The sequence below is a fragment of the Prorops nasuta genome, unplaced genomic scaffold, assembly GCF_024137725.1.
Source record: "Prorops nasuta isolate Cenicafe-Biocafe unplaced genomic scaffold, Cenicafe_Pnas_1.2 PNAS00013, whole genome shotgun sequence".
Taxonomy (NCBI): Eukaryota; Metazoa; Arthropoda; class Insecta; order Hymenoptera; family Bethylidae; genus Prorops; species Prorops nasuta.
The window spans coordinates 3,084,493-3,095,598 of NW_027116810.1; the positions used below are offsets into that span (position 1 = coordinate 3,084,493).

Genomic DNA, 11,106 nt, shown 5'->3' on the forward strand with positions numbered 1-11,106 from the left:
TGACAAAGGAATACATCAATCGAATTAACAATTTTTTCCATCGCTACTTCGAAGAGTATGAACGGAAACTGCATCATTATTTGCATAAAAACTGTAAGCATTTATTTTATATTATTTTTTTTTACATTTTCATAATTATTACTTCTTTGTATTTTTTAAAAATAAAGTGAAGAAAGACGAAGAGAAACAGACTTGTGAAGATATTGAATCAAAGGAGATGAAGAAGGGAGAAGCAGAAGAAGAGGTGAAAAAAGTAGTGGAGGGGGAGGAGGAGCAAAAGATATTGCGTCAAAGCAAATCAAGAGGGAAGAAGAGGAACCACCACATTTCTTTTTCTTTTACTATTAAATTTTTTATAGAATAGTTTAAAAACATACATTAATGGTTCTTCTATCAAATAAATGGAAAAAATATCATTGTAAATTAACCTGTACTCTTTCTTTTATCAAATAAATTGAAAAATATCATTGTAAATATACCTTTTACTAATTCATCTAGAGTTAACGGAAAGAAAGCTAATACGTATTGATAAAAAGAATATATAAACTTCTCTCCGCATTGATAATGAGATGTAATTTTCATCTGAAATGGAGAGAGAGAAGGCTAATATGTAATGATAAAGAGATGTAAACTTCATCTGAAATAGAGAGAGAGAAGATTTGAATATGGAGAGGAGAGCACTCTTCACTTCAGTACTAAGTCAAACATCATGAGCTCCTGAAAAAAAGTTATTTTACCAGAAAAAAAATTGACCGTATCGGACTTGGAGAAGTCCTCTGTGCCAGTGGGAATTATTAAACCATATATGCACGATGAAGAGCAGCAACAGGCAGTGCAAAGAGGGTACCGCTGGATACCTGAGCAGCAGCAGCAGCCACTATGGCGGCCAAATTCGCTGCCCGTAGCCGTGCAGATGCTGGCCGCAGGGGAGCAATCTGCAGTCTCGCGTAGGTAGCAATTGTTATTATGTTTACGTAATATGCAGCCTATGTGAGCATGTGGGTTGTGTGACAGACAGTCACCACCAATCGTTAAGAGTTAGTAAAAGTTAAGACTAATAAAAAAATAATAATAATAGTAATAATAAATAAATAATTATCTCTTTAATTATAGATGCTGCTGCTGTTTGGGAGCCGAGTGGTGGCAAATACATATATTTTTAATATCAGTAAATATGTATTTCAATAAAGAGGGTTTTTTATGCCGAAAGGCTTTTTCCCTTAAATTTGTGTTTTCCAATTAAATTACCTCTCCACTGATCCATTTTAATCCGTACTAGAAATATTGCAAAAATCAGCCACAGAGGAACAAAAGAAAAATTTACAATGCATGACATAAATCCTGAAGATTTCTATTGGACTCGTTATTGACAAGGTCACATAGGCTCCGCTCCCGAGGTTTATTACAGAGCGGATGATAAGTATCCCGTCAATGGATTTAGCGACAGAGGCAGAAAATATTCAAATAAGTATTATGATCGTCAAACATACTAACATAAATAAGGGGGAGCGTTCAGTGGATCGCTCTCTACGAGTGTTCTCTTTCTCTTTCTCTAAGGCGTCTACACTATTCACCTTCAAAGAAGTCGGTCGCGCGGGCATCCAGGAGCGTAAGGACTCGGTTGAGCACCCCTCCCCCAACTCTCATCCCAGGAGCGTCAAGATTCGCTTGGGCACCCCCATCCACTCTATAAGGAATTTAACGTAAGAGGGGGGAGGTCACATGTGTACCCCCCAAATATAGGAGTTTAACGTCAGGGGGGATACTCGCGGGCATCTCAACTACAAAACAATGCGCACAACCGGAGTTCCGCCGAGGAGTGGGGACATTTCCCCTACTTCCCCTCCCCCTGCGGAACCCCGACTCCCTCGCCACCCGGCCCCAAAATCCCCTTAGTCACACTACTTATGTACATAGGAGCAAGAAGCGCTAGAACGCGACTTAGATTTAGCGAGAACCTAGGGAATTTGTTCCCATCAATTCTAGTGACTTTCTTCCGAAAAAGTTTCTCCAGAAACCAAGGAAGTCAAACTCCCTAGGTCTGTTCGCGGACTTTCAAAACTCCCGGACCGGACAATTTCCCTGGGGTATTCCCCAGCAAAATCCCCAGTCACGGGAGGAAGCAAAGATGGAGAAGTAGTTTTAGGGAAGGGGAAGTCCCCTTGCCCTTCAGCCTTCTTCTCCACTAGCTAGTGGCTCAGAGCCACTGCAACACCTAGGGTGAGTTTACCCCTCCCCACTACCCGAGTCTTGCGAGAGCACTGGATTTTAGGGTAGGAACACTGGGTCCGAAAGAGTCCTCGGAGGCAATGGGGTAAGGGAAGGAGACGGCGGATTTCTTCCGGGCAGTCCCTGGAGAAAGCTTTCTTAGGAGGGAGGAGAGTGCCGCAGAGGGGAACTCCCCTCTTGGAAGGCAGTGGGTGGTTGGGTGATACTTACCAAAGTACTTGACCCTAGTTCACCGGTGGAATCGCAAAAGTTGGCCTTGGTGGAGGCGCTGCCGTGGAGGCGGTGGGCAGTGATGCCAGAATATGCCTACGAAACTACCCCCCACCATGACTACCAGCTTCTCACAGCCACACAGGTAGCCTCGTCTATCGGTGAGGCACACACCATTACCTCGATGCGTGCGTGTTTCGGCTTTCACCGCTTTACTTCGTTCACCTTCGGTAAACATTGAGTGCGAGAGAGAGAGGGATATAGTTTTCTCGGACCTCTCACTCGCTCTCAATCATACCTTCGTTTAACCGGCGAGTCGAGGAAAAATCCTTTTCAGCCAGCTCGGCGAGTAGTCCAATCAAATTAATAAAAATAATTATAAAAAAATCTTAAATTTAGTGTTGTGGTTCGTTCGCAGATTCACGACAAACTTAAGAAATTTTTGTATAATAAAGATTTATTAAGAATTATTACAATGTCTCTTTCTATACAATTCGTTATCCAAGAGCTATGAGCTAGTTAATAGTGTACTTAAGAGGCAAAGGATTGCCTAGAAAAGTCTAAGAGGTAGGAGGACCGAAGGTCCTAAAAGATTCGACTGGTTCCTCTTAGCTGTAGACTCGACCTGATTTTTGGGGCTGCACATTTGGGGCTCTTATCCTCAAAGTGCAGCGTCAAACATTACCGTAAATGGTAACATTTGTGGGTCCCGATGGTCAAATGCGTCATTGTTCTAGAACGTTCGACTGCCGTCGAAGTGCATTGGCACGTGTCGGGACTTAGCCTTGGCGACAATGTGAACGAACTGCGTGAAGCGGTTCGTGTTACACTTAGGAATTTGTCGCTTTTAGGAATATTTCTCCTTTACAATGAGGCTATTGATATTTTAATATATTTATAATAGATTTAGATTTATTAATTATGTTTTTAAATGATAATAATATTAATAATATTAATAATGTATTGTTTATTGTAGTAAGGGTTATGTACGTTTATTTTGTGTACATAACATTAATATCTGTATTTATATAATTATCTTTTCCCTTTTGCGATGAATAAGCTTCCCTCGGAAAAATAAATGTTCTTGATAAATCATGCGTTATTTGATTCACAGATTCAATTTTGTCCATGCGACTCAAAATATCCTTCATACTAAAATTAACGCTAGTGTAAAAGGTGGAAGTCATCGAACATGTTGCTCGAAAAATACTTTCACAAGCTTGTGAGCTAAAAAGCCATGGAGTAAATGATTTATCTTTAAATTCGTCTTTGTCTCTGTACATTCGTATTAATTTAATTAACTAATGCCCATTAATTTCGATACAAACGTATGCATTCAAACTTATAATATTATTTACTATGATTAATTCCTGATTAGTTTTTAAAGACTGTCTCCAAAGTCTTAAAACAAAAATTGCATACCACATTAAGTAAATTTGTTCTCTTATTTGTAATGACCTATTTCAAAATTAATCTAACACAGATTTTATTATTTTTAAATAGAGTATTGTAGCGTTACTATTTTCGATATAAGTTTGCAACGAATTTGTAACTTCATGTGATATGTTTTTTTCTACGGAACTGAAATTCATTTTCTCATTCGTTATAAGGTCAGAAATTACTAAGCCGTGTTTATCTTTGGAAACACGTTCAACAAGCAATTTTAAATGTTCTACAGAAGCAATATTGCTCTCAATTTGTAAAATAAGTTTTGGATGAGTTAGGCGATTTTTTAGTTTGGTACCAATGTGTACCGTGTCTTGAATGCAGATTTCACCTGCATTTGGATTCATGTGGTACCATTCAGACCATATCAAATTTCTTTGTGTACCGCAAAACAAGGAGCTTAATCTCATGCCTTTTAACAATCGTGGGTCTCCGTTTGATGACTAGCCTAGTATTTTAATACCAAAACTGTTTGCTTCAATTTTCAACTTTTTCCATCTTGAAAGCAAATCATCCGTCTTAAATCGATTGTCCGTTCCAAATATGCAAATGCAAAATGCTGGACTACCATCTACAGGTGCTTGAGCCATTATAGCGTATGCATTTTCAGCTCTTATACCCGTTTTAAAATAGTTTTGAATAGTGTTTGCGGATGTAGCCACGTACGGATTTTTGTCAGGTAAACCATTATGTAATGGTAGGACAAGGCCTACAATTTTGTTGTTTTGGGAATTATACTCCATTTTACCAGTGATTTTGGTAGCGTCTTCGTTCATCCAAATGATCTTTGGAAGTTTTCTATATTCAAGAAAATAATTTAATTCTTTAAAGCGCAGATAAACTTCTTCCATTGATATATTTTTCATGGATCTAAAAATAGTAGTAATGGATGGCAATGCATTTGCCATATTGGCATATAATATCTCATACAAAAGTCTACCACCAACTATAAACAAATATTTAGCAAATTGTTTCAGTTTATTCGTGTATTCATTTCCTTTGTTTGACTTTTTAATGCTATTCAAATTTGCAACTTCTAATAATAATTTTAAGAAATTTGTTAATTTTTGATCTATTGACTCCTTACTAGATTTGTTGAAATTATATTGTAAAACCGCTGATTCCTCAAATAACATGTTTTTCAGTTTATTGTTTTCTATAATGAGCTTTTGCAAATCATCGATTGACGCGTAATAATTAGTTATAACACTTTGGGCAATTTCAGCTATATTTTCTCTAGCGCGTCTAGCTCTTGATATTCTAGAATACTTTTCTAACGACCATTTAGAGGTTTTTTTGTTTAGTTTTATGTCCAATTTTTACGCGAATCTCATTTTGGGTCAATGACATGCTCTGATTGTTTGACATAGTTTCAAAATCTTCATTAGTATTATTTTTTGAATAGGAGGTAGATTCAATTTCCAATTCAGGATCTGTTAGAATAAATTGTAAGGCATGCCAAGTATATATTGTAAGGCATCTATACGTTATTACCGTACAAGGTATAGGATCCTAATGTTTTGAAAGCGAGCGTAAAGGTCATATACACTGACGCAACTTGAATATTATGTGAGGATCGTTACGATTAGTGTTCGGTGAGCTGTTGTAGATGGAAGAAATAAAGTGAAGGCAGTTTGTCTGCGGTGAAAGATACTTCCTTTTTCTCTTGAACCTTACGTCTCTCCAAGATTTGGGAACTTGTCGCGGAGAGTTGGAACTTTTACAAAATGTATCATATTTTGCTGTTTTTAATTTTTTTCGAACATGGACTTCCTCACAATCTTCGGTGTCACTTAACTCGTGGAATTGATTTTTTTAAACGTTGACTTCTGTCACACCTTTGTCTTCTACTTCTATCCTTTGCACAGAACTTGTTAATGGGTTGCAGAACGGGAGTATACTCTGTTCACGTTTTGTTTTACGCTCATATAACACATTCGTAGATGACTCCAAATATTTTAATAAATGAGTGTAAAAATTGGACAATGACCAATGAAAATTTAAATTTTTATTGTATTGATTGATCTAAAGAAGAAATATAATATTTTTAGTGGATTGTTTATACTGAAATTCCTAATTTAATATAGTGTTAAAAAACATATTACAACTTACTTTTAATACTTTTTACAAAATACACAAATAATGTTACAAGACATGCATCGATCTATTATATCTATTTGACATTGTAATTCGATATTTTTTACTACAGTTAAATTTGTCTTTTGCTCTTCTTCACTTTTTTGGTTTTTTAATTTAGAAAGAGCTCCTTTTGTGTATGACGTTATCAGCTTTTTAAGAGTTTCGTTTTCTTTACTTATATTTGGAGCTGCTCCCACTTCACGGATAGGTTTATTTATATTTCTCTTTTGTCCATTTTCTTTACCAACTGATAGGCATGTACATTTTTTAATATTTTCCCGCAAATGCTCACATATTTTTAAGATTAGTTTTCTATGACCTATCAAAAATTTAAATTTGTGAGGATTGTTTTTATAATATGGCCCGAGATATTTGTCATATTCATTCTCAGGTATTATATGTTGTAGATCTTCCCTTACAAATTTTTCAATTTCCACAACATCTTTATTAACGAAACATTCTAGGGAAACTTTATTATCTAATCCGTTTATTTTTAATATGTTTTTAATGTACTCGGGAATAACTAGCGCTTAATGTGCGTTCAACTTCAGCAAAAATATCGAGTTCTTACTCCTGCTTTTCTTGATTAGCGTTTGCCATTTTATAATTAATCTAATTTTTACGAAAGGGAATTTAAAATATTTGTATAACATAAACGAGTGTAAATATCACATGCGAATATACATACCTGATACTAATCTAAATATTCAATCTGCACATCACACGAATAAAAATCGGAAATTAAATATGGAAAAATGGCTAATATTTAGCTAATATGCATGTAACATACACGTCCTTAGCTTTGATCGCTTTGACCAGCCTCAACTTGCTCCCAGTTCAAACTGTCTTTTTAGACTCGGGTGTCTTCAGACCTTAGCGCATAAATATATTAAGATAGTAATAGTAAGGAAACGAACCAATTACAGCTGGCAATTTCATCAGTTTCGTAATTCTCAACTGTGATTGGTTCATTTTTTAACTATTAATAATTACACTTTTTTAAGTTTTAAGAGGCCTTAAGACTTGTAAACAGTCTATACCAAAACATTGCTTTACCGAGTGTTATTCCAAGACCCGAACGCCAATCTCATAACAAAAGACAGTGCGATGAGATATGTAACCTGATACATTTCTTACGTTTTCGATAATGTAAATTACAGTTTCTGCATTTTTAAATAAATAATTTTAATATTATTCATAATAAATTATTTGCATTTTTATGAGTTCAAAATGTCCAAACACGGCATAAATTGGTTGATGTTGGACTTTTTTTAACCATAAAGATGTGACTAATTTGTTATCAATAATATTAAAGTTATTTATTGGAAAATACAGAAATTATAGTTTGTATTAACGAAAACGTATAAAAAATGTATCAAGTTACACATCTCATCACATCATAAGTCTGACCATCATATTGGTACGATAAGAAAATAGCATATACATATTTGCTACTTATGAAAACAGAATGTTGTTAACAAAGGCAAAAATTAATATTACGGAGTACGTTATAGCCTTTAGTAAACATGATGTTGCATAAGACATCTAATAGTTGTCTTATAACATTTTCATGTTAATTGTGTGTAAGCAGATATGGTAAAGAGATTGCATATGGTGAGAAATTATATACAATCGTTCTTCTGTTCCCACAAAAAATTTCTAAAAAATCTAAATAGTTTCCAAATATTTTCTTAACCAAATAGACAAAAAATAATAAAAAAAATGTAGCAAAAAATTGCTTACACGAGAAAATTAATTAACACTACTCTAATAAAGCAATTTTAATATATAAACTAATTTTTCTTGATTACACAGCTTTGTAGCCCATAAAATTCTGAAGAGAATAGTGCGTGTTTCATAAGGGAGGAAGACCCCCTTAATGTTTTTATTAACAGAATAATATGAAATGCATCAGCGAATTTACGTTATTCACGAATCTCTTGCAATTTAAACATATCTGTGAATTTTTGTCATTTTTTTCAATTACACAGCATTATAACTCATAAAATTCTGAAGAGAATAGTGCTTGTTTTATAAGGGAGGAAGACCCCCTTAATGTTTTTTATTAACAAAATAACGTGAAATGCATCAGCGAATTTTGGTTTTTCTGGAATACCTTGAGATTTAAATATATCAGTTAATTTTTGTAATTTAACAAACACTATTCTCTTCATCATTTTAAGGGCTACAATGCTGTATAGTCGACAAAAATAAAAAAATTGACTGATATGTTTAATTTTCAAGAGATTGCTTAAAAACGTAATTTTTTCAATGCATTTCTCCTTTTATCACTTTCTTTAATTTCTTCCGACAACTTACGTTGCCGGTTCCACTTTTTAATACATATAGATCTCTTCCTTATTTCATAAGGAAGAAGATGCATATTTTTTTAATAGGCTAAGGCGTGTTTTTTGCGTGGTAGATAGGTTTAACTCAGCGAAGACGTAGGAGAAGCTGTGAATACGTCGCGCAATACCATCTTTTTTAATTTGTTTAACTAATTACTTTGGCCAGAGAGAGTTCCGCATTTTAATTGATATGTATAGCTTCTTTATGAGAGAAGAAAGAAAGTGCATATTTCATAATTTTAATAACGTGCTTTCTTGACATTTTATTGATTTTTATACAACGGATCGCTTCGGACACATATAAAGAATGCGTGTGACTACATACGGCACGCTACCGATGTTATACGTTATCTACTGATAGTACTGATGCGGATAGCGTAGTACGCGCACAGTTATGATAAAGATGTTTGTATTGGCTGCTAGAAATCAGCTGCTAGCTTCAGCGTCGTAAGATTATATTTAGAATTAATTATTTCATTTACTTTGAAAGCACATGATACTTAAAGAAGCAAATATATTAATTTCATGTTTTCAAATAATTCATTAATTTATATCATATGTATTAGTAAAAAATACGAGCTACAATATTTGCATGAAAAGAAAATCGTGGTAACTATCATGACAAAAATACATATAATATTGAAAATAAACCACTATTTTAAACAAAAAATATGAGGAAAATTAGAAGTCGAAGAATGGATAAAAAAATTGTTTTGGCAATTATAAAACTATGCTAAAGACTTCCGTTACTTTATTTAATATAAATTCCATACATCAATAAAAATTCAGACTTATAAATTATGAGCAAAAAGTAAAGAACTTTTACTATGAAGCAATTCATCTCAAAGAATCTAACAAATATTTTTGGCTACCATCTTTATAAGCAATTAAATTATTAAGAAAAGAGTGATATTTTCATGAATTGGGGATTACTGGAAAAATTTTTTTCCCAGGTGCATTTCTGCATATATTGTTTATAAGAGGCATTTGGGTAGTTTTGCTCCGTCCAGAGCAATCATTATTTTCTTAATTTCATTGGGTAGAAGGATGTGTTGCCAAATAATTTTCAAAAATTTACTGGTATCTTAAAAATAGTTTATAATAATAGCTGCATGTTTGCTTTTCTCGTTTACGCAAGAAATAGCGTAATTCTCCAAAAACTCACTATTATCTAAAGGCATTTCAATATTGATAACTAAGGATAATGCACTTGGTTTCTAACCTTCAATCTTTCATAACTTATATTACTCTACAGTTTCATTGTTCATCGAAATTCAATATAATGTGTAATTGTTTTAGTAATATAAACCGCATAACATGAACCATGTTTCGTTAAGTTATATGTGAATGATAAAAAGATTGAAAATAAATTTGAATTAAGTTGATTATAATATTTGAAAAAATTACGTATCTACATACTAACTTTATATTGATAGTGATACTATTCAAAACTATCTGTCGCGTTTGTTACCGGCTTGTAATTATTGAATTTCTCAACATTCTAAGTTTTGCTCGTAATTTCAATAGGTATATAATGTTATTACCTTTGTAAGCTATTTCGGAATTAAAGAAATTCTTATATTTTTCTTCATTATTTTATGAAACACACTTGCGACATTCCATTTTAAGATTATTATTTTCTATTAAATATTCCAATATATATCTTACTCAGGTGATAACATTTTTGATAATTTTAATTTTATTTCATGGAAATTGCTGTAACATGGTGTGCCGTTCCGGTCAACAGATGAATTGTAAGTTTCAAGAAGAATGATGTCTGCATACTGCAAATTTGTAACCAAAATGGATGATTTTTGCACTTTTGTAATCTGCACAGATAGAATAATTCGACTTCTAAATTTCTCCACACAAGAAACATTTCTCACTTCGCTTCCTCCCTCTTTCTTGTTGTCAAGGAGGATGTGTTCGCATTACAAGACACGCTATATTGACCAAAATGGAGGGAGAATACTTCACCAGTGTTCTGCGTAAGAAGTAATAGATATGTAGTGGGGAATAGGTTGAAGATACAGTTTGAACCGGCTTTTCAAGTACGGGGACAAATTATCAACTTTATAAACCTGTTTTTTCAAGCAATAAGCATTATATATTGTTCAAAATTCAAACATCCAATCATCCTATTCAAATAAAATTTTTTCACATGTTTGGGTAGTAACATTGTGCGATATATTATGTTCAATCATACACTAATAGGTATCGATTATGAAAAATAATACAAAATACGGAAGATTAACATAATGCAATTACCGCTTTGTGTTTTACGTTAACCCTATAAGGACGGAATAAACACATTTTTAACATCATTTTCGGAAGTATTTCTATACATGAAAAAGCATTGTAAAAAAATCTTACAGTAGTGATTTTGAATGCTTAAAAACTCAGTTTTCGAATGTCGTTGTTCAATTAGACATATGAAATCAAATCAAAAAGTTACAGAAGAAAATATAAGAGAAAACGTGATTTTATTCTCGTTTCCCTTCTAAAATCTCAAATTTCGAGCATGAAGAAGGCCATGGAAAGTATCACAACTATTGTTAAAAGTGGTCAATAGATCCTTACTAAAGAGTAATGAGATGTATATTCAAAAATTCAAAATGGCAGACTCAAGATGGCGGCTCAGATGTGCAAAAATCTTGAAAAGCGCATTTTTGTCAAGTTTCTTATACTTTTCTTATTCAAACATCCAAATATCATTAAATTCTTGACTTTTTAA

At 33.5% G+C, this 11,106-nt stretch overlaps 1 protein-coding gene across 1 annotated transcript in view; it reads right to left on the reverse strand.

Moving 5' to 3' along the window:
* The window catches only part of LOC136778025 (opioid-binding protein/cell adhesion molecule-like), a 1,000,824-nt gene that overhangs the window by 23,848 nt on the left and 965,870 nt on the right, over positions 1 to 11,106 (reverse strand). The gene's annotated exons all lie outside the window — the stretch shown is intronic.